The sequence below is a fragment of the Ambystoma mexicanum genome, chromosome 13 (genome assembly GCF_040938575.1).
Source record: "Ambystoma mexicanum isolate Mex_15411 chromosome 13, UKY_AmexF1_1, whole genome shotgun sequence".
Taxonomy (NCBI): Eukaryota; Metazoa; Chordata; class Amphibia; order Caudata; family Ambystomatidae; genus Ambystoma; species Ambystoma mexicanum.
In genome coordinates this window covers 118058107-118082265 of record NC_090938.1, presented here as the reverse complement: position 1 = coordinate 118082265, position 24159 = coordinate 118058107, and positions in this window count along the sequence as shown.

Below are 24159 nucleotides of genomic sequence, written 5' to 3'. Positions count from 1 at the left end.
CGGTTCACTTAGGCATAGCACGGTTTATGGGCCTCATTATTACTCCGGCGGAAGCTGTGCCGGTAAAAACGGCAGGCTGCCGCCGGAAAAAGAATATCCCCATTCCCATTCGAGTCCCATTGGACTGAATGGGAAAGGGGAGGACGGATGCACCGGCACTGCGTGCAACAGTGCAGGTGCATCCGTCAAAGTCTGTGGGCGGGAGGGCATCCCGTCCGCAAACTTGTACTCTGCCGGTCCGGTAACAATGGTGCCGGTAGCTCAGCAGCACTGTTGTTACCGCGACCGGCAGGGTTATAAGGAGGCCCTGTGTCTTATTTAGCATGACAGTATAGTTCAATCATAACATCGGGACCTTCTGTATGTAAGTTACTTTACTCCTCAAAGTCTCTTCATTCAGAGGGCCTGATGCAACCAAACAAAAACAAAAAAGTTATTTTCCTCTTTGTATTGCCACAAGTATTCACTTTAGGCGATTTACTATTCACCAGGATCCCCCCTCAGTCAGACTCAGATCTCTTTAGTACAATATTTGTTCCCTTTTGATCCGCCTCAGCTGGGCTCAGATCTCTTTAGCACAATGTTCGCAGGATATTCTTTTGGGTGACTCACCGTTCACCCCGGATCCCCCTCAGCCGGGCTCAGATCCCCTTTTTAAACACAATTAATCTCCCTCAGCTGGGATTGGACCAGTTTCAATCAAGTATCGAAGACTTCCAAAGGTGCACAGGGTTTTGCTTTACCCGTTGCAGGACCACTTCGATTTTACAATTCCTTCTCTTTACAATTCTCTCCTTCGGATTTGGATACCTAACAGAGAATTTTGAATGAGCATGCACGTGGTGGCGGACCACTCTGTTTACGGTATCTATCGTCACTTCAAAGTTCAGTCACTCATTTAGTGCATTAATTATGTTCACATCACTTGCCACACATGCCTCGTGCACTGTCCTCTTCAAATTCCTTCATACAATTTTGCCGCTTGCAACCTTGGGTTCCAGACAGCCCGGGTTGGTATCAGTCTCCCCAACTCACCTGTTGTGCTGCCTTCAGTGGCTTTTCTTTTTTCTAGGAGCCAAGGACAGTACCACAGTGGCAACCGCTTCTCCCCACCTTCCCCTTGTCAGTAGCAGATACAGGGGAATCGGCTGGAACTGAGTCAAACCTGGAGGCTTGCACCTCTTTGAAAGTACCCTTGCCTGTTTGGATAGCCAAGGCAGATGAGGTTTTCCCCTTTACTGTAACGATCTTGTCAGGGGTGAACACATCTTCTGGTACCCGGTGGATTTTTTCAGATCCTGTACCACCTGGAGGTACAAACGTTTTCCCACCCAAAGGTACTCTCAGGTGTAAGCGCCCAGGGTGTCTCCCTAAAGGATACTCTGAACACCCTGGAACTGAGGAGGCGGTCTTCACATGGGTACCAAAGGCAGGTGCCGAAACACGTACCTCACCTGTAGGTACAGTCCCGATCTTACCAATGTGGGCCTCCTTCCTGGTCCATACAAAGTCTTTGGTCGCCTTCGGTACCAGCCCCAGCTCTGACATGGAAAGAAGACGACTATGCAGACACCTCGGGCGAATTCCAGAGCAGAAAACACACCTACACAATGGGTGATGGCTACACAGGCATCGGAAGGAGGCGTGATGGGGATCGGCCACTAAGAATTGCTTCCTACAACGGAAGCACTGCTTCCCTAATGGACAAGACCACCAGCATCCCCAAATGTTTGAGTTAATAAAATGGCATCTTTTGAAAAACCTTCACAAAGTTGTCCGCCTGTCATTTCTGACGACTCACATTTGGCAAATCGCCCAGGTTAACTACACATCCCAACACGGAGGAGACCATCACCATTGACAGCTGACGTGGGGGATCCTGGAAGCTAGTTACTAACAGTAAATTCTGATTGTTTGTCTACCATCCAAACTGGGAAGCAAACTGATTGTCCTGAGGCGTTCTCATTTGGTCTCATTGAGCCGCCAGCTTGAAATGAATCTAGTACATATGCAGCATAGCCATGGACTTTGCCAACACGCAAGCTGCCATTATCTCCAGAGAGCATTGGAATCACCAAGCTGTGGTGCAGTTGAGTCAGGAAGAGATGATCTGTGGCAAAACATCTTCCCCCTCAGCTGGGATCAGATCTCTTTAGCACAATGTTAGCAGGATATTCTTTTGGGTGACTCACCCTTCACCCCGGATCCCCCTCAGCCGGGCTCAGGTCCCCTTTTTAAACGCAATTAATCTCCCTCAGCCGGGCTTGGACCAATTTCAATCAAGTATCGAAGACTTTCAAAGGTGCACAGGGTTTTGCTTTACCCGTTGCAGGACCACTTCGATTTTACAATTCCTTCTCTTTACAATTCTCTCCTTCGGGTTTGGATACCTAACAGCGAATTTTGAATGAGCATGCACGTGGTGCCGGACCACTCTGTTTACGGTATCTATCGTCACTTCAAAGTTCAGTCACCCATTTAGTGCGTTAATCATGTTCACATCACTTGCCACACGCCTCGTGCACTGTCCTCTTCAAATCCCTTCATACAATTTTGCTGCTTGCAACTTTGGGTTCCAGTCAGCCCGGGTTGGTATCAGTCTCCCCAACTCACCGGCTGTGCTGCCTTCACTGGCTTTTCTTTGTTCTAGGAGCCAAGGACAGTACCACAGTGGCAACCGCTTCTCCCCACCTTCACTATCGACGCATGAGAGCCCCGGGTACCTTCCACACACAATGCAGGAGTCTTCAGCTTTGATCGCAGGCCTTACATTTTCTATTCTCGAAGGCTCATAAAGGTTTGTCTTTTGGTGAAAAGGTCAAGTGCCCTTCCTTTGTGTTCCTTTTCGATCTTGCCGTCTTTCGCATTGTATTAAAATGCCATCTTGGGACTGCTGCTTCCTCGTGTGCTTTGCCTCGCTCAGAGTGTGCTTTCGTGCTCCACCTTTTATCTGTCTTGGGAAGTGTGATGGAAGTCAGGTGTGTGTAATGATCAGTAATTGCCTGACCCTGGCTGACCATCGTGTTGGTACATTTCCTGTATACAGCTCGGGTGTTAGTCTGTTTTCCCTCACAGTGAGTTGTGTGTGAGAAAGTGTGTTGGAAAAAGGGGGTGATTGAATCCCTAAGTATCCTACCTGGTAGGATGGGGTAAAGGTGTTAAAGGGAGGGGGACACCACGTCTCGCCGTCTGGTGTCACACTTCCACTCTCCGAATACCGCCCATCCAGATGACCGTCCCGCAGTGGTCCACCCCCAGAACTCGATCCAAAAGCGAAGCCGGGTCCTGGCCACCTGGATGACAGATCCTCTGGGAACAAGCGGTGAGACACCTTCAGGATCCTCACAGGTCCCACGGGTAAAGAGAAGTTTGAATTGTGCGCGTCATATTGTTGGCTGGGGTGACAGCGATGTTGACATGATTAGCTAATGAAAATGAAATACTTGTTATTTTTAGTGTTGTTTGTGTTTTAGTTGATACATTTTCTAATTGCATGAGCGCAGCAAGATAAATGTCAAAACTGCTGATACAATATAAATGTAATATAGGTATGTCGTGCCACATAGCGCCTGACAATCAGGCAGCGAGGAGCTCCACATGTGCATGCGAGGTGGGAGATTTGCAATGGGAAAATCAGTGTGGCAGGTTTCGGTAGTCCTGAACATACATGTATAGATACACATAAATGGGGTCTCTAGGGAAGTAGGTTTTGGGCAGTAATTGTAATTGTTTATTTATAGAGTGTTTATACACAGGTGAAGTGCTTCAAGGTGGGACGGGAACAAGGGGAATACAGAGTCATTCCTAGGCCTTGAAATTTCCGAATAATCTTGCAAAAATGACTAGCAAACCTGGCCTGACGGCCTTACTACAATTGCAGGTGTAATACAAAAAGGAAGGAACGAGGGGGGAAAGCTACCGTCCTCAGTACAACGTTTCAAATAGTGCAAGTGCGTGACAGGTGGTAAGGTGATGAGGGGATTGGGGGAGAGGGAAGGACATACAGAAACAAAAACTCTACCGTACTAAGCCTGGCAGACCAGGCCCAGTGCATTCTAGGTAACGTACGTGCCAGACATGGAGTGAAAGGGAGTGGAGGCAGAGGGGGAGAGTGTGTCCAGTCCAAGGCCCTGGGTTAAATGCCGAGAAGTTACCATTCTCAAGGAATGAGTAAAAGAAGTGCATAAGTGGTGGGTGGAGTACAGAGGCATAGGGGCAAGTGCGAGGGCTGGCAGGGGGTTGGGGGTGCTGAGACATGTGTGGCTCTGGAGGTCCAGTAGGCTACCAGTCAGCAAACAGAGCTGAATTAGGGAGAGTGGGAGGAGGACAGATGGCTAGAATATAGAGGGGGCTAACAAGGGAGAGAGAAGGAGGAAGAGAAGAGGAAGGTCTTGAGGAGTTTCCAGAACTTAAGGTGATCAGGCTCAAGACAGAGAGAGGCAGGGAGGTTGTTCCAGAGGGAAGCACCTTCAGAGGAAAGAAATGTTCCCCCAAATCTCTGTTTTGGAATTGGGGGGAGTTGAAGGAAGACGAGCGGAGGGCTCTAAAATGAGAATATTTAGGGAGAGAGATTTGCAGATAGTGCGGCCCCCGGCCCAAGAAAGCCTTGTGGACTATGCAGAGGGTCTTGAACGTGATCCTTGCTGCCACAGGGAGACTGTGGAGGGATTTCCATGCCAGAGGGATACAGTCCCTGGGCATGAGGCCAAGGATAAGTCTTGCGGTTTTGTTCTGGATGAGTTATAGAGGTCGGAGAGTGGAAGAAGGAAGATTGAGAAAGAGACTGTTGCAGTAGTCCAGTCTAGAAAGACCCAGGGCTCTGGAGACGGTATGCCACTGGGGGAAGGTGAATCTACAGATCTGTATTGCCACAGAGTTATCAACTTAGGAATTGTGCTAGCTGAAAACCTAGGTTGGGCAATTGAACTCTGTGACTGAGAAGCTAGTTTTAGAAGGTTGGGGAAAGGCAGCAGCAGTTGCAATGAATATCAGATGATCAGTTTCGGGGAGACCTCTTTATGGCATGATGGATTGTGATGGGAGGATGCAATCTCTGTAAGTATATGGGCATCTGTTATTGAATGACGGAGTGATTTCGGCAACCTGGTAGGGCTGGATTTTTAGGGCCAGACAATTAAACCTGATGCAAGGGTTGCTTGCAGGGAATGGTGCACCAATAGATCATAGATCTTCAATTGAGTTGTCAAGGTGTGGGTTGGGACCATGTGGGCTGCAATGGTGAGTCGCATAGTTTAGAATGAAATGTGGACACCAACACATTAGGGCAAGAACACCAGCAACAATAGATCAAAAGGAAATTAGTTTGTTCCCCTTATCTTCACATCAATGGAATTTCCATAGAATACCTGTGTACGTCACAAGTAGGGGTAAAGGTTTCCAACCAGATGGAACCTCTGATAATTGAAATTGATTGTAAGTTGTATAAACTGTCTAAGTAGGAAATGGGGCTCTGACCAAATATAGGACGGCCCCAGAGAGGAGTGTATTGTAAATATGAAACATTCAATTATACGCTAAAGAGGATGGTGCTTAGATGAATCCTGTGTGGGGGTTGACTTTGTAACAAAATCATCTGTGAGTGTTTTAACTGTTGCAAATTGTATAAAATGTGTGTTTTTTGTGTGGTTCAGGGATACCGGTTAGTTTGACTCTTTGATGTCATCTAACCCCTCCCGGCCGTTTGTATAATAAACTTGCTTTAAGGACAAGCGTGCAGTTACTCTTTAAGGGTGGGCCTGCTTTGGGTTACAGTGATCAAAGGCCCACTCATACACAGGTCAGTGAATCGTTCCAGATTCTCCCAGTTAAGGATATTGAAGTCTGCTAACACAGTAGCAGCGTTCATTTTTGCCCTGAGCTTCCCAAGCTTTAGAGTTTTTATCTAGAACAGAAGACGGAGAAGGAGAAGGGCCTTTACCTTTAGTACCTAAGGCAGCTGAAACCACAGCAAATTGTGCAGGAAGATTTCCCATAAGCACGAATGGTTCCTGTATAGGCACCATGTACTTGGTGTCCAAGGATTTAGAGATGTGTGGGTCAGAGTGAGGTTCCCCCCTCCAAGCCAATGCCTGTTCCATAACTGGCAGTTCCATTGGAAGCAGGGTTTTAGAATGCTGAAGAGGCGGTTTGCCAAAGAAATCAGCTGTCTCAGATTTCTAAGGCCTGCAAAGCCTTTGCCACAATGTCCATGGAACACTTTAGAAAGAGAAGCAGATGCAGTGTCATCATCTGAATCTGTGTGTGTATCCTTGGACACTTTCTGCAATTTGGGGGGAGGAGCAGGGTCCTCACAATAATCAGAAACAGGAATTGGCAAAGGGACTGGATATATGGGATCAACTCCCTGAGAAGGCATAGCAGGAGACACCATGTCATTAATCAGTTGAGCCAAGAACCGCAAAAAAAGGATCAGACAACAGTCTCAAAAACCGTATTGGTAATATCATTTGCCATGTCTGATGGATCAGATTGTGACTCTTCCAGTCTAAAAAGGGATGTTAAAGAGTCAATCCAGGTAGTCTGATGCGCTGGATTATAAATGTTAAACATCACTGGTCTGGGTACTTGAAAATGTGTTCAAACCAGTTGTGGTCCCGATTGAGATGTAGGAATCTGAACTGGTTCTGCCAAAACGTCCTCAACCTGAGGAGAAAACTGCAGCACATTTCTGCAGTATTTACTCACACAGGCGAACTGAACAATTGTTCAGGAGGAACAGTGAAATATTTAGAAGAACTGAATTCTTCACATTCAGAAATAAGACTAATACAGTCCTTTTGATTCTCCAGAATCAAAGCTGTGTGTTTGTTAATGGACAAACTCTTTGGCTTGGGCATCCTTGGAGAAGCCGTTGATGGGCTTGATCTCGATTGAGAATGTTTATGCCTCCTGTGAGAGGACTTGTGCACCTTTTTTGGTACAGAGGAATCAGAAGACTCAACAGCGGTAACTATGGCAGAATTGTTTTCTTTCAGTACCAAAGTACTGGAAGAATTAACTGAAGAAGCCACTTTGGCAGTAGCAGATACAGGGGAATCGGCTGGAACTGAGTCAAATCTGGAGGCTTGCACCTCTTTGAAAGTACCCTTGCCTGTTCGGATAGCCAAGGCAGATGAGGTTTTCCCCTGTACTCTAACGATCTCGTCAGGGGTGAACACATCTTCTGGTACCCGGTGGATCTTTTCAGATCCTGTACCATCTGGAGGTACAGATGCTTTCCCACCAGGAGGTACCAGCGTTTTCCCACCCAGAGGTACTCTCAGGTGTAAGCGCCCAGGGTGTCTCCCTAAATGATCCTGTTAACACCCTGGAACTGAGGAGGCGGTCTTCACATGGGTACCAAAGGCAGGTGCCGAAACAGGTACCTCACCTGTAGCTACAGTCCCGATCTTACCAATGTGGGCCTCCTTCCTCGTCCATACAAAGTCTTTGGTCACCTTTGGTACCGGTCCCAGCTCTGACATGGAAAGAAGACGACTACGCAGACGCCTCGGGCGAATTCCACAGCAGAAAACACACATACTCAACGGGTGATGGCTACCCAGGCATCGGACGGAGGCAAAATGGGGATCGGCTACTGAGAATTGCTTCAAACAAAGGAAGCACTGCTTACCTAATGCACAAGACCACCAGCATCCCCAAACATTTGAGTTAATAAAATGGCATCTTTTGAAAAACATTCACAAAGTTGTCCGCCTCGCATTGCTGACCCCTCAATTTTGGCAAATCTCCCAGGTTAACTCCACATCCCAACACGGAGGAGACCATCACCATTGACAGCTGACGTGGGGGATCCTGAAAGCTAGTTACTAACAGTAGATTCTGATTGTTCGTCTACCATCGAAAATGGGAAGCAAACTGATTGCCCTGAGGCTTTCTCATTTGGTCTCATCGAGCCGCCAGCTTGAAATGAATGTAGTGCATATGCAGCATAGCCATGGACTTTGCCAACACGCAATCTGCCATTATCTCCAGAGAGCATTGGAACCACCAAGCTGTGGTGCAGTTGTGGTGTGGTGCAGACCATCTGTCAGGAACAGATGGTCTGTGGCAAAACATCTTCTACTTGTTCCTGTTTTGGAAACACCTCCCCTGTTTGAAGGCCCAATGGAAACCTATGAATTCCATAAGTTCCAGTGTTGAGTTTTTGGTGTTGTCAGAAATCCCCAAGGAGAACAAGCGGTCAAGCAGGAGCTTCAGGTGACATGAAAGTTCTGGTGAGCCTGTCCTGACCACCCAGACATCTAAATACGGATAAAGGTGTATCCACCTGAGAAATAGATATGCAGCTACTGCAGCCATCAGCTTTGTGAAGACTCTGGGGGGCGACCTGAGTTTGAAGGTCAAAACCTTGAATTGGTAAATGTCCCTTCTGATGGAAAAATTGATGATGTGCCGTTGAGGGGGCCAAATCTTCACATGCAAGTATCTTGGAGAGCCACACCAGCCAGCCACGTTCCCAGCTGTAAAGAAGTTCCTATCATTGCTCTAATTATCATCTTGAACTATTTTTGTGTAGGAAAAGGTTGAAAGAAGAGATGGCCAAAACTTTCCGAAGGCCAGCCTTTCATTTTTTGCGACGGCAAACAACCTATAGTAGACCTGTAATAGACGCCTGACACCTTCCGTGACAGAGGAGCATGTTCTATAGCTCCCATCTGTATGAGTTTTTGAATCTCTTGCTGCAGGGATTGTGAGCTTAACAAAAGGTCTCTGTCCCTCAACTGTGTACATACAACAACTCAATAAGGTAATACATGGAAATTTAAATAAAACACATATATTAGTCATATTCACAATCTGATAACTGTTTCTCTTTATAATCTGGGTGAATTCCCCTTCCCCAGATTCAAGCAGGATGTTATTTAACAGTTCCAAAAGAATAAGGAGCTCCTGTCTTACGACAAAGTTCCACTTCAGTTCTTTTGGTTCCAATTTGACAATATAACATTCCAACTTTTGAATTCAACCAACAGTTCAAAAAATGTCCAACAAAGCTATCCTCTTTCCAATTGTGACAAAGACCTCAAAACAACTTCTTTTCATAAACCAAGAATATTTCCATAGTTCATTACAATCAACAAAATGTCTTTGTCAGGATAATTCTGCAATAGTTCATAACGCACTTGTTTTAACAACGTTAGATACTTAAGCAGCAGTTCACATAACGCTTGCTTCAGCGATATTAATTTGTCAGGATGATTTTGTATCAGTTCACAAAAGTATCTTTGTGGTTCTGCCACTTCTTCAATACTTGTAATCACACCACAGTACTTCAATGACTTCCACATGGTCCAATCAGCTGCCAGGCCTACAACTACAAGGTTATCTGCCCTGGTGTACTCTCCAAGCAGGAAAGAATAAGCCTCTAACTACAAGTACTTCTGTGGTAAATGTTATCTTCCAACAAGTTAGCAATGTCTCTTCGTTCACGATATCAAGTTTAAGTATTTCTTCTAGGAAAACAAGAAACACACTGCTGCCGTCTGTTACACTCTTGTGATTGCCATACGGAATGCAGGTTCTGCTCCACTCCTTCTGAATACCTCTTGTCGAAGGACAGCCCTACTGCCACTCGTTTTCCAACTTCCACATAAACCAAATACTAACAGTGGTTCTCTCTCACTTCTACACTTCCTTGGATTTGGCAATGTGGGTTTAAACCAGTTCCTCTTTTGACTTCGGCACTAGTTGTTTGTATTGGTTTCTTGTAATATTGCCCCCTCTTGTTGCTGCCATTTATTCTGCCCCACAAAAATACAATCACAGCTTTCTGGTTTGTTTGTTAAGTTCTTATTCTGCCACTTTCTTCTGTTTACACCAGCTTGGTTTTCAACAGGATTATTCAACTTTATATCAATTTGGTATTCAAAAGAAGGTTTGTTTTGCCCCTTTACTCTCTTTACATTAGATCCGTACTTAGGTCACACTGGGGTGGCCAGCTGGTGATCACAGAGCGCTCTGGGGTCAGAGTACAACAATGTCATGATCTCTGCTTCCAAAAGGTCAGGGTTTTTCCAACTCCCTTGGAAGCAGATCCATAACCCAGGTTCCGAGTGCCAACGAGTCCCAATTGGGACCTTTTGGACCCAGTCCTGGCGCCAGTGGCACCAGGCTCATAAATATGCCCAGTCCCAGCGCTGGAAGCGCCGGGCTCATAATGCTTGGGTGGACTTACCTGCAGCAGACCATGCTGCTTACTTGCCTGCCAGTTGAGCCTCTGATCCTCTTCTGTTTGGAACTACTTTTCCTGTTGGGTGGGGCAGGAGCCACTCCCTAGATTCAGAACACTGGAACTCTTCTGGAAAGCAGGAACTCTTTTCTTACCTAGGCGTGGCTGTGGAAGGAGACACCTAAGCACTACAGGAGGCTATTTAAACCACACCCGATGGATGAATCTTGCTTTGCGTTATTCTGCATCCTCTGCAGCAGAACGCTCATCGTGTCTTCTGCATCTGATCCTGGGCCTAAGGAAAAAAGCTTACCATCCTGAATCCAGTCTTCAGCAACACCTATAAAGACAAGAAAGAACAGGTTAGCATTACGGTCTTCAGTGACAGCTCTTCACTTACCTGGTCCATCGGCTGTCACCAACGCCTCGCGCTGCATTCCGGCATCTGAAAGACAAAGGCTTACCTACTCTTCGTGCGCTCCGGAGGTCTTCACACTGCATTCCGGCATCTGAAAGACAAAAGCTTACCAACTCTTCGCACGCTCCGGAGGCCTTCGGCGCTGCATCCCGCATCTGAAAGACAAAACAAGGTGCGTTTAAAGACATTGGGGAACTTTAATACTCACGTGCCATTACTCCTTTCCACATCTAACCCAGTGGGTATTCCGGCACCCTGCAGCCGCTCCGAACTTGTACCTGCAAAACAAAAAGACAGTTAGAGCGCATCATGAAGCAGGCAACAAGCGCTTACTTACGTGCTTCCAGGCGCTTCTATTCATCACACGGGCTCCATCTTCAACTCACTTCAGCCCGTCATCCGCCATCGCCGGAACCCTGCAAAACAAGAGACATCATTACTAAAGACTTTAAAGACATTAGAATTACTAGAAACTTACCGTTCGTGCAGTAAACGACGGACAGCAGTCCTCTGAAGTCAAGAGGCCTGCTCCCCTTATCCAGTGAAGAAACTGGTTACAGCACCCTGCCCCGAGGCAGATGGAGAGCACAGCGTTCACTTACCTAAGGTGAGAGCGTTAACCTTTGGGGTTCTACAGGAGAAGAGAAAGGGAAGAAGAGAGAGACATTCAATAACCCAGTTCCTTAATCCCATATTTTCTATCTGCAGACATCTTACCCTTCGAGTCAGACATACAGTGCACAGAGGTCCAGCCTAAAGAGCCAGCCGTGTGTTACACATCACCTTTGAAGATACGGTATACGCCCAGTCAAGACCGGCGCCTCTACGGGAATCAGGTGAGCGTTACAGAACGCAAAGCCTACCACAAAACTCCCGTCCAGGCGCTATGGAAACCTCGGATACCGACCAGCTAGTCCAGTTACTTGGGGAACTAAGGGCAGAAGTGCATGCAGCCCGTCAGGAAACGAACGCTCTAAGAAGGGAACTGATTATTTCCAAGGAGCGAACAGATGATCTCGCTAGACAATTGCTACAGTCACAAGCCGGACAGACCCCGTTACCCGCATCTGGGGAAAATCTTCCTTCTACATCCTCTATGAATCCAGTGCAGATCAACCTACCTGGGAATGTACCTCTGGCTCCGCCCGAACGATTTTCTGGTAACCCAAAGAGGTTTGCAGTATTTATCAATCAGTGCCGGTTGCATTTCTTATGCCGGCCAGCAGCCTTTCCAACTGATCAAGCTAAAGTAGCTTTCGTACCTTAGTGGCAATGCGGCAGACTGGTCGATCCCTCTAGTAAATCAAGATGATCCGGTCCTCCATGATTTTCAAGCTTTTCAGCTCAGTATGGAAAAACTGTTCGCGAGACATTCACAGGGGCAGGCCTTGGACAATGAGCTTCTTTCGTTGCGACAAGGTAATCAAGACCTTTTGGCTTATATTGCGTCTTTCAACAGACTGATAGTGGAAACTCAATGGCCTGAGGACAAAAGGATTACGCTGTTTTATAGAGGTCTACGTGGAGAGCTCAAAGATGTGTTAGCCCAAGTAGTGAATCCCCCACAAGATTGTTCGGACTATATAGACTTAGTCGTTCAAATAGATCACAGACTGCAGAACAGGAAGGCCGATCATTCCAAGTTTGATGCTCGAGTATTTTCCAAACCGCCAACTCCTTCCAAAGAAGTAGACTCCGGGGAACCCATGCAAATAGGGGGTCTGAAAGGTCCTCTAACACAAAAGGAGCGGGAAAGGAGAAAACAGTTGCAATTATGCCTCTATTGCGGAAACTCAGGGCACTTTCTTCGAGACTGTCCGGTGAAACCTGCCAAGAAGGCAGTAGGAGCTGCAGTTACCAAAGTTACAAAATCTGAGCAGGGAAACGACCTCGCCCGACAAGAATAGAGGTCCTCTTGCCGAGCGTGAAAACCAGTTCCGTGACCTCGCATTTCGTGATACCTATGGTCCTCATTAGCCCTGATAATCCGGATCGATTACATGCAATTGAAGCTTACGTCGACAGCGGTGCCCTCGGCAATTATGTGGATCATGAAATGGTTTTGAGGATGAATCTAACTCTTTGTCCCAAGGCTGTAAAGGACGTCATTACTACGGTGGATGGTACGGAGATAGCCTCCGGGCCAGTAACGCATACCACTCAAGAGGTGACGCTAGTAAGTCAAGATGGACACCATGAGAAGATCGTGTTCGATGTGATCAAGGCCCCTCAGTTTCAGATTATTCTAGGAATACCTTGGTTAGAGAAACACAATCCTCTGATCGATTGGCGAGCAAGAACGGTCCAGTTTCCAGAATGTGTCTCTACTTGTCACCCTCCACCTGGTGTTGCACTGGCAGCAATTTCTTCAGAGACTCCCCAGTTACCTCCCGAATACCTAGAATACCAAGATGTTTTCCGGAAGGATCAGGCTAACTCTCTACCTCCTCATAGGTCTTATGACTGCCAGATAGACCTGATACCTGGATCTACTCCTCCTTGTAGTAGAATTTATGCCCTCACCGAGCCTGAGAACCTTCACCTTCGACAATACCTGGATCAATACCTGGCAAATGGGTTTATTCGTCCTTCCAAGTCCCCGGCTTCTTCAGCTTTGTTCTTCGTTCCAAAAAAGGAAGGAGACCTTAGAACTTGTATAGATTATCGCTCCCTGAACCAGATCACCGTTAAGAATAGATATCCGTTACCTTTGATCCCTGAACTCCTGGACCAAGTCAGAAAAGCATGCATATATACAAAGCTGGATCTTAGAGGAGCTTACCACTTGGTACGAGTAAAAGAGGGCGATGAATGGAAGACGGCCTTCCGCACCAAGTATGGGCTATTTGAATATCAGGTCATGCCCTTCGGACTTTGCAATGCCCCGGCCGCCTTTCAATATTTTATGAACGATGTCCTCAGAGAGCTCATAGATGTGTGTGTTGTTGTTTACATTGACGACATCCTCGTTTATTCTTCATCGGAATCTGAACATCGGAAACACGTGAAAATGGTCCTCGAAAGATTGCGTCAACACAAACTTTTCGCTAAGTTGGAAAAATGTGTTTTCAACGTGACTGAAGTTGAATTCTTGGGATTCATATTATCACCTGGCGGAGTGCGTATGGATTCAAAGAAGGTCGATGCAGTTCTCAAATGGCCATCACCATCCTCCGTAAAAGGTGTGCAAAGCATGTTAGGCTTCGCTAACTTTTACCGCAGGTTTATCCCCGAATTCTCTCGAATAGTCCAGCCCATCACTGCCTTGTTAAAGAAAAACAAACGTTTTGAATGGTCTACCGAGGCGGAACAAGCTTTCCAGGATTTGAAGACTAAATTTATCTCTGCACCAATCTTAAAACACCCTCGCCCCGAACTCCCCTACATCGTGGAAACTGATGCTTCAAGCCTTGCCATGGGGGCAGTTCTATCACAAAAGGACCCGGTAACCAATCAGTTGCATCCCGTGGCATTTTGGTCCCGCAAATTCTCGCCTCCTGAAATCAATTACACGATTACTGACAAGGAACTTCTGGCTATCAAGTCTGCCTTTAAGGCTTGGCGGCATTATCTGCTGGGGGCCCGACACACCGTTACTGTGATTACGGATCACCGAAACCTGCAATATTTGAAAACCGCAAAATCCCAATCCTCTAGACAACTCCGTTGGGCATTATTCTTTGCCGAGTTTGACTTCATAATTACCTATCGACCTGGTACAAAGAACGGTAAAGCTGATGCCCTTTCTCGGATGGGAGTGGAAGAACACTTGATCAACCCTAAACCTGTACCAATCATTCCCGAACAAAGAATTCTGGGTGTAATCGCCACAGAATCCATAGAGGAAGTTAAGGATAAAGCCAGGCAACTTGTAACTCCAGCAGACATACAGAATTGGCATCTGCAGGGAAAGGACTTTGCAGTAAAGGACAACTTATTGTATTTCCAAGAACGATTATACCTACCCAGCACAGATTTACAGAAAAAAGTAATCTCTTGTTATCACGATTCTTTAATGGAAGGACATCCCGGTATGGCCAAGACCTCAGAAAAGATCAAGCGCTACTTCTGGTGGCCGTCTTGGAAAAAAGATATCAGAGACTTTATAATGTCCTGTGGAGTATGCGCCCAAAACAAGAGTCAAAAGGAAAGACCAGCAGGCCTCTTACGCCCTATTGACACCCCACCTCGCCCTTGGCATACGCTTTCTATGGACTTCATCACCGATCTACCTCCATGCTCCGGATACAATACGATTCTAGTAATCGTGGACTTATTCTCCAAGATGGCGCATTTCATTCCGCTCAAAGGCTTGCCAACAGCAGCAACTCTGGCCCGAGAATTTCTCGAAAACATCGTCCGACTGCACGGTTTTCCTTCGGTTCTAATTTCGGATCGAGGTAGTCAATTTATTTCTCATTTTTGGCGAAGTTGCTGTCGGTCGGCTCAAATTGATGTGAGACTATCGACCAGTCACCACCCTCAGACCGACGGACAAACCGAGAGGACCAATCAAACTCTGGAACAGTATTTACGCTGCATGCTGCAACAAACAGAAAAAACTTGGAAAGATATCCTTTGGATAGCCGAATATGCCTACAATAACTCTGTCCATTCGGGAACTGGGAAAACCCCGTTTTGTACGGCAGTCACCCTCGAACCTCGGAGTTGGATCCCCTCCAAGATCTTGAAACACCAGCAGTAGACTACCTGCATTCTACAATCACCCAAGCCTTTAAGGAAGCTGTTTCTCACCTTCAAAGGGCTAAAGAACAATACAAGAAAGGAGCAGATCAACATCGGAAGGAAGCCCCTCAATATCAAGTAGGGGATCAAGTCTGGTTATCCACCAAATATCTACCTCTAAAAGGGCCACGCACATTCAACCCAAGATACCTTGGTCCCTATTCCATCACTACCATAGTAAACCCAGTAGCGGTCAAGTTGGACTTGCCCCCGCACATGAAGATACATCCGGTCTTCCACGTCTCTCTATTAAAACCTGTGCAACCTCAAACCCGACTAACTAAATCTCCAAAACCTATGCTAGTTGATGGAGAACTCGAGTTTGAAGTCAAAAGCATTCTGGACTCCAAGATCTCCAAATCTAAACTATTTTACCTAATTGACTGGAAAGGCTACGGCCCCCAAGAGAGATCCTGGGAACCTGCTGAACATGTCCACGCTCCTCGCCTAATCAAAAGATTTCACCAAACATTTCCTGACAAGCCAAAACCCCCGGAGAAGCCCGGTTTGGGAGGGGCCTTGAGGGGGGGTACTGTCATGATCTCTGCTTCCAAAAGGTCAGGGTTTTCCCAACTCCCTTGGAAGCAGATCCATAACCCAGGTTCCGAGGGCCAACCAGTCCCAATTGGGACCTTTTGGACCCAGTCCTGGCGCCAGTGGCACCAGGCTCATAAATATGCCCAGTCCCAGCGCTGGAAGCGCCGGGCTCATAATGCTTGGGTGGACTTACCTGCAGCAGACCATGCTGCTTACTTGCCCGCCAGTTGAGCCTCTGATCCTCTTCTGTTTGGAACTACTTTTCCTGTTGGGTGGGGCAGGAGCCACTCCCTAGATTCAGAACACTGGAACTCTTCTGGAAAGCAGGAACTCTTTTCTTACCTAGGCGTGGCTGTGGAAGGAGACACCTAAGCACTACAGGAGGCTATTTAAACCACACCCGATGGATGAATCTTGCTTTGCGTTATTCTGCATCATCTGCAGCAGAACGCTCATCGTGTCTTCTGCATCTGATCCTTGGCCTAAGTAAAAAGGCTTACCACCTTGAATCCAGTCTTCTGCAACACCTATAAAGACAAGAAAGAACAGGTTAGCATTACGGTCTTCAGTGACAGCTCTTCACTTACCTGGTCCATCGGCTGTCACCAACGCCTCGCGCTGCATTCCGGCATCTGAAAGACAAAAGCTTACCAACTCTTCGCACGCTCCGGAGGCCTTCGGCGCTGCATCCCGCATCTGAAAGACAAAACAAGGTGCGTTTAAAGACATTGGGGAACTTTAATACTCACGTGCCATTACTCCTTTCCACATCTAACCCAGTGGGTATTCCGGCACCCTGCAGCCGCTCCGAACGTGTACCTGCAAAACAAAAAGACAGTTAGAGCGCATCGTGAAGCAGGCAACAAGCGCTTACTTACGTGCTTCCAGGCGCTTCTATTCATCACACGGGCTCCATCTTCAACTCACTTCAGCCCGTCATCCGGCATCGCCGGAACCCTGCAAAACAAGAGACATCATTACTAAAGACTTTAAAGACATTAGAATTACTAGAAACTTACCGTTCGTGCAGTAAACGACGGACAGCAGTCCTCTGAAGTCAAGAGGCCTGCTCCCCTTATCCAGTGAAGAAACTGGTTACAGCACCCTGCCCCGAGGCAGATGGAGAGCACAGCGTTCACTTACCTAAGGTGAGAGCGTTAACCTTTGGGGTTCTACAGGAGAAGAGAAAGGGAAGAAGAGAGAGACATTCAATAACCCAGTTCCTTAATCCCATATTTTCTATCTGCAGACATCTTACCCTTCGAGTCAGACATACAGTGCACAGAGGTCCAGCCCAAAGAGCCAGCCGTGTGTTACACATCACCTTTGAAGATACGGTATACGCCCAGTCAAGACCGGCGCCTCTATGGGAATCAGGTGAGCGTTACAAACAATGAACTCACCGGGTCTGGCGTGCGTGTCCATTCGTCCCGCTGCCTCCAGGTCTTCTGCTGATTCCCTCAGCCCAGCAACCTTCTTCCTTCTTTCCATTTGTCCACGCGCCCTGGACTACTTACTAAAGGAGTGTTCTCTGCTCCAGAGGCTCTCCAGTGCTCTCCTGCCACCGGAGCCCTCTCTACTTCGGGGAGGGGGGCTTTTATGCCTCCAATTCTCCCTCAGGTGTGGGTCATTAACACCATTAGGCTGCAACTTGCAGTCTTGTGCCTCTGAAGACCTCATCTTCGTCCCAGTACTTTGGGAATTGTGGAACTTGGAGTCCACAATGATAAAATCAGTTTCTTACAATTTAGATTTTACAGTATGCTATCAGAAAGGTAGATTCTTTGTGGAAGTTATACAAAGGGTTTTACCATTCTTCCCGACCTGCTTCACCCACTCCCCCCCATGCGATCCACCCGCAGAACACCACCCCCAGGGTCACGATCAGAAGGCGTCAGCCTTTTCATGGGCACATGAGAGGGGTTCCAGGCCAGGATTTCTGTGGGAATCATCTTTGATTCATCGCACAAACCACAATGATTTGAGTTAGCAGGACACGGAGGAGCACATACATTCTCTGAAGCTGAAGGCAGTATTCTTGCACCTTCAAGCTTTCTTGCCTGTTTGGCTGTTTTAGAGAACTCCCCACTCATGATCCTCACAGACAACGTGGTGACCATGCTTTATCTGAACAAGCATGGGAGGAACGAAATTGGTGAAGCTGTGTGCTCTTGCGATACAGATTTGCGAATCGGCCCTGTAGAACAATATCCCTTTTCAAGGATGCGGATGCCCTAAGCAGGATGGGGCACTCCAACCAAGAATGAAACTCCAATCTGAAATTCTGGTACAGATCCTTGCCTTCAGGTGGATCTCTGCTACGGAAGTGACCCGGTTTTGGAAGGCAAAGAATTTCCAGATTCTCTGAAAGGGCACCGATTCTCAGACTTATTGCATTTGTCATTGGACCACCTCTTCTTCTCTAGTCCCTTCTGGATATCCTTCACCAACACTGGGGGAAGTGCAGCAGCCCTCACCTCAAATGCTTTCCTTGGTACTGTGGCCCCAGAACAACTGACGTATGGTCATCTATGATTAACGGGAGACAATTGGACAGATTTTCCAAAAATAGCACAAATTGAAAGAACGCAGAGAATGCACTAGTTCACTTGCACTATTTTTACCGGTCACCTTATTCTCAAAGGTGACTTTACATTTCAGAAGGAGCTGGACAGCAGCACAAAGATGCACTGTCCAGCCCTTTGATATTTTATCTATGATAGACTCCCAGCAATCACTTGGTTGCGCCTTTAAATACCTTGAAAATCACCCTTGTTTGCTGAAATGTGTAAAGGGGAAAAAAGGGCATTTTAATGAGCACATTTAAGATGCGCTCATCCAGAAGCCCTTTGTGAATTGGGCTTCTCGTTTCTTTGGCTGAAGTGAGGAGTGCAATAGCGCATCTCCTCACTTGCGCCGAAAAACGATTTAAGAATCTGGCCCATTATACGGATCCCACAATCATCCAGGAAAGGATCAAATAAAAATGGCTTAGATTCTGCCACTAGATGCTCAACAAATCCATGAACCCTTTTCAAGCGTTAGAAGATGACCGTTTATCTTTGTTTTCATGTTTAATACACTCAGGAATGCATGTTTCCTTGTACAAGACCTACCTAGCGGCTTTAAGGGCATACCTGTCTAACAATCAAGGGATTATCAGACTTTCTATACAAATACAAAAACTGCATTTTCTGAGACTGTTCCCCCTCTTTTCACCTATATGCAGACCCATTGCAACATGGGATTCGAACTGGGAAGTAGAGGAACCGATGGGAACGCATATAGGAACGCTGAGCCTCCAATAAATAGTCAGTGCTTTCCCAAGCAATTTGCTCAGAAGAGGGGACATTTGCGGTTTCAGATGTGCCCAATAGATAGTCGGGTGCCCCCACTGCTGGAAGATAGGCAGGAGACCCAACAGCTTTATTTCACATTCGTGATTGGACTGATTCAATCTGCTGAGGAGATCAGCATCCGTGTTCAGGACTCTTGACAAGTGTACTACCCTGAGAGTGGTTCAATGGCTCAAGGCCCAGTCTCAGATTCCAATCGACAGATGAGAAAGGGGACTGTACATGGTACACCCATGCTTGTTTGTAAAAACATGGCAATTGAGCTGTCCGTTTGTGCCAGTACCGATTTCCCTTGAAGACATGGTAGGAGCGCTCTATTTGCATTGAAGATAACTTCTAGTTCCAAGATGCTGATGTGAACCTGGATCTTCATTTCTCTCAACATGGCACGCCAGCCCACAAGTGATGAGTCCAAGGTGTTGTATTGCTCATGAATACTCTATTGAAATGGAGGCCCACACACCCGATTCTGAAGGTCCACCTTTCATGCTAGACCATCTGTCACTGTCTGGACAATCAGAATACGATTGGATTGTTGCCCTGTAGCTTAATTCCAGGAAATGGCCAGATGGAGATGAAGCATCTCATCCACAACTTGGCCTGGGAGACGCATAACATGCACATTTCCACGAGTCCCAGGGAGTCTCTGGAACCACAGGGCCGAAGTGTTTTTTTTATTCTGAAAGTGTGCCACTGCAGCGTTACGTCCAGTATGCGCAGGGACAATGGGAATATTCTGACCACACAGGAATCCTTTACAAGTCCTATGAAGGTCAGGCCCTGAGTTGGTGTCAAGGAAGACTTCTTGAAGTTGATAGAAAACCCAAGGCTGAAGAGGGTACCCACCGGCATGCAGGCTGCTGCAAAAGTCTCTTGAGAAGAACTTGCTTTCACCAGCCAATCGTACAGGAAGGGATATACATGGATGACCCTGAGATGAAAGGCTCTGCCAACAGCATTCAGGAGCTTGGGGAACACCATTGGTGCAGCAATGAGTCCATATGCTAAGGCCCAGTATTGATAATGGTACTACCCAATGGAAAATATTAGAAATGTCCAGTGCGGTTCTTGGATCTGCATATGACATCTTTGAGTGGGGTTTTCAGATCATAACATGACATCGTTGAGGTCCACACTACAAAACCAGATGTTCGACTGGATCAAAAGAGGATTAGATGAGGAAGAGCATGGATGCTTAGATGAAAGCCCTTTGATATCACTGATGAAATGAAGGGATCCTGGGAGATGGCCTGCCAGTGATGGAAATGAAGAATGCACCTGCAGCCGACTGGAGTTGGGTGGACCTGCATATCCCATTCATTGTTTCTTACAGGTGTCTTGTAGTGCAGCGAAAGTGGCTCCAGTGAAGAAACCCTTTGAGACAGATCTGGCATGTATTCACAGCTTTCCTGGATTTGTTTATTTATTTGCATTTTGGCTAATACAAAACTTTGCAAAGCAACACATTTGTTAAAATTACATTACATGACAATTCATAATATAAATACATATTTAAAAATCTTTAAAACTTTTAAGACAAATAGCTCATTTGAATATATCTTAGGATAACAATCGCAGTATCAGTTCATGGAAAAGGAAAACGTTAGGCCACTCAAAATCTTCAGGTATTTCCTACTTTTTCACATAAAGGGATTTCTAACAATCTTAAAATTGACACATCCAAAGGTAATTCATAGCTGTTCAAAATCTTTCCCCATAACCCCACTGTTAATTAGCGCTAAATCAGGCACAAAGCGTAAAAAGTGCTTGCAACGGGTTGCGAAGAAGACAGGGCATTCCAGTAAAAGATGACGGATTGTTTCAATAACTCTGAACAATGCCTCCATAGCCTCAAGGATCGCTCAATTCCCATTCTCAAACATGTTACTTCCCTAGTTGAGATTAAGTTCAATTTAAATTGTAGTATTGCAGAGCGATGGTTTCTTGATGGGTGCTGTTTCAGATATAAGGGCATATCATTAAATGCTCTAGATTCATATTGGAAATTATAAAATAAATGATATCCCAGAGCTGAATATCTATTCTTTATCCAGTCAAGCTCGAACATCATTTTCTTTTTATCAACGTGAGCCGCTACCAGTTTATCAATGTTAAAATCATAAACTGGCAACAGATTTATACCTCAGTGGAACCATTCTGTCAGCACTCTCAAAGAATTACACAGAACTGTACGTAACTCTGCTAATATACTATTCAATGGGAGAAGCAGGAGATCTCTAAGCAATTTCAATTTCTTCCAGTCTGCCCGCGCTTGCAGTGAGACTAAGCCCACCTTGTGTCTGATTACAGCTAACAGCGTCCCCATTACAAGGGGAAGCAACCTTTTCCATATTATGACTCTATTTTTCCCAACTATCTGGCAAAAGGCCTGATTCTACTCCATACAAGAGGCGTGGGACCACTTTTTGGTGATAGTATTTAATGCCCGACCTGCAGCACAGTGCAATATAAAAACAAACAAGCAAGGTCTAGAGGCTCCAGTGCTGCTGCCCAGTTTCTCACCACTTGCCAGCTTTCTTACCACCTTATTCTGGCCGATAGAGCAATGAAGTGAGAACAGTGAGCGTGAAACCACGCCCCCTTCACCCGGAAACAATATAAATACAGCGAGTGTGCGCATCTGCATGCAGGCATCAAGCAGAGTGCTCAAACAAGTGCTGTTGGCTGTCCGCAGAGCAATGAAGTGAGAACAGTGAGCGTGAAACTACGCCCCCTTCACCCGGAAACAATATAAATACAGCGAGTGTGCGCATCTGCATGCAGGCATCAAGCAGAGTGCTCAAACAAGTGCTGTTGGCTGTCCGCTGGACCCGCTGGACCCCTTGCATTGTTCGCTAACCATTTGTGAAAATTGGGAGTTTTCAAACATATGACATGCATTACTTACCGTAAAATCATTTCTGATGATTGTATCTGCTTAGATTCACATGCTGTGCATATAGTCGACATCTATTGGTCACCGCAGAGTATTGCATCTTGTCTTTCGAGAATCGATAGGGGACGTCGACATGGGCGTGCCTGTAACACTATCCCTAACGTGACGTGTAGTGTACCCAAAATCCCTCACGCGTTGAGGTCCCTCTGATTGTATTTTTTCTGCCGTGAGGGAGCCTATGACTATCATGAGTGAGTAGGGTGGGCGCATGTGAATCTAAGCAGATACAAGTATCAGAAATGCTTTTAGGGTAAGTAATGCATGTCTTCTGATGCTTGTTAATCTGCTTGGAATCAGATGCTGTGCATAGACTAGCGAGCAGTACATGGAGTTGGAGGTGGGTTGTGAGAAAGAACAGTAGTGAAAAGATGTCTTAGTACTGCTTGTCCCACCTGACAATCAGACCTAGGGCCTCATCATGACTTGGGCGGTAACGCCGGCGGTATTACCGTCGGCGGTATTAGCCCTACCGCCGAACTCCCCGGCGCTAATAGCGCCAGATCACGAGTTCGGCGGTAATGTTAATCCCCATTGAGCCCATTCGGGAATGTCCCATTTCCCATTGGGCTCAATGGGGAAATTTCGCGCTAATACCGCTGGTGGATTTTCCGCCGGCGGTATGATCGCGAATTTTCAGCGGATTTCCCCCCAGCTAAGCGCTGGGGTGAAATCCGCCCAAGTCCTGATTTGGCGGACTCATAAATCCGGCGGTAATAGCGCTACCGCCGGATTTAAGGGTTACCGCCAAAGTCGTGATGAGGCCCCTAGAATGAGTGTCTAGGCAATAGTGTTTTGTATAGGTGTGTACAGAACTCCAGGTTGCCGCTTTGCAAATGAACAATAGGGGAACATTTGCAATGACTGCTATGGAAGCCCCAGTGCCTTCACTAGAATGCGCTCTAGGCTTGAAGGGCAGTTCTCTTTTAGCAAGAGTGTAACAGAATGTGATGCATTTCACAATCCACCTAGAGACGTAGATTTGGAGATAGGGGGCCTCATTACGACCCAGGCGGTAAGTTACCGCCTGGGTCGTACCCTTACCACCATGGCGTAAACTATGTTTACGCCATGGTGGTTGGCGGATTTACCGCCCCATTCCAAGGTGAGTGGGGCGGTAAATCCCCATTTCCCATTTTACCCTTCCCCATTCCCATTTTTGCCCCATAGGGCATAATGGGAATGGGGAAAGGCGCTAATTATGCCACCGTAAATTACGGTGGCGTAATTAGCACCAAGGTCCCTTTGCGGCATGGGTTTTAACGCCTGTAAAAGCAGGTGTTAAAATCACCATCCCGCAAAGGGACCTTGGAATCAGGCGTTAAGGGTCGGAGCCGTTTATGGCGCCGTAAATCCCTTAACACCTGGGTCCTAATGAGGGCCAGGGTCTCATTCTCTTCCTGCTGCCACTGAAAAAAAAAACTGATTTGTCTTTTTTATTGTTCGAGTTCTTTCCATGTAAAACATGACTGCTCTGCGTACATCCAGTGTGTGCAGGCTTTTTTCTGCCCTGTTTGAGGGGTTCTGAAAGAACGTTGGTAGTTCTATGGAATGGTTCACATGGAACTTTGAAATGAATTAAGGCGCAAATCTGGGTTGAGTGCGCAGAACCACCTTATCTCTGTGAACTGTAACAAAGGGGTCTAGAACTGGGAGTGCTTGTAGTTCACTGACTCTCCTAATGGAAGTAATGGCTATTAAAAAGGCAGTTCTGTAGGTGAGATCTTTGAGACTTGCTTTATGCATGGGCTCGAAAGAGGACCCCATAAGTCTAGTCAACACTACGTTTAGGTTCCACCCGGGAGCTGGGTTAGAAATGGGAGGGTGAATTCTCTTTACTTCCTCCATTAAAGCCTTAATAACTGGTACCTTCCACCATGGCCGGGGCCTATCTGGCCTGAGGGCGCTTTCTTATGAGGCGTCTCGACCGATTCCTGAATATTGGGGACAGCGCCCT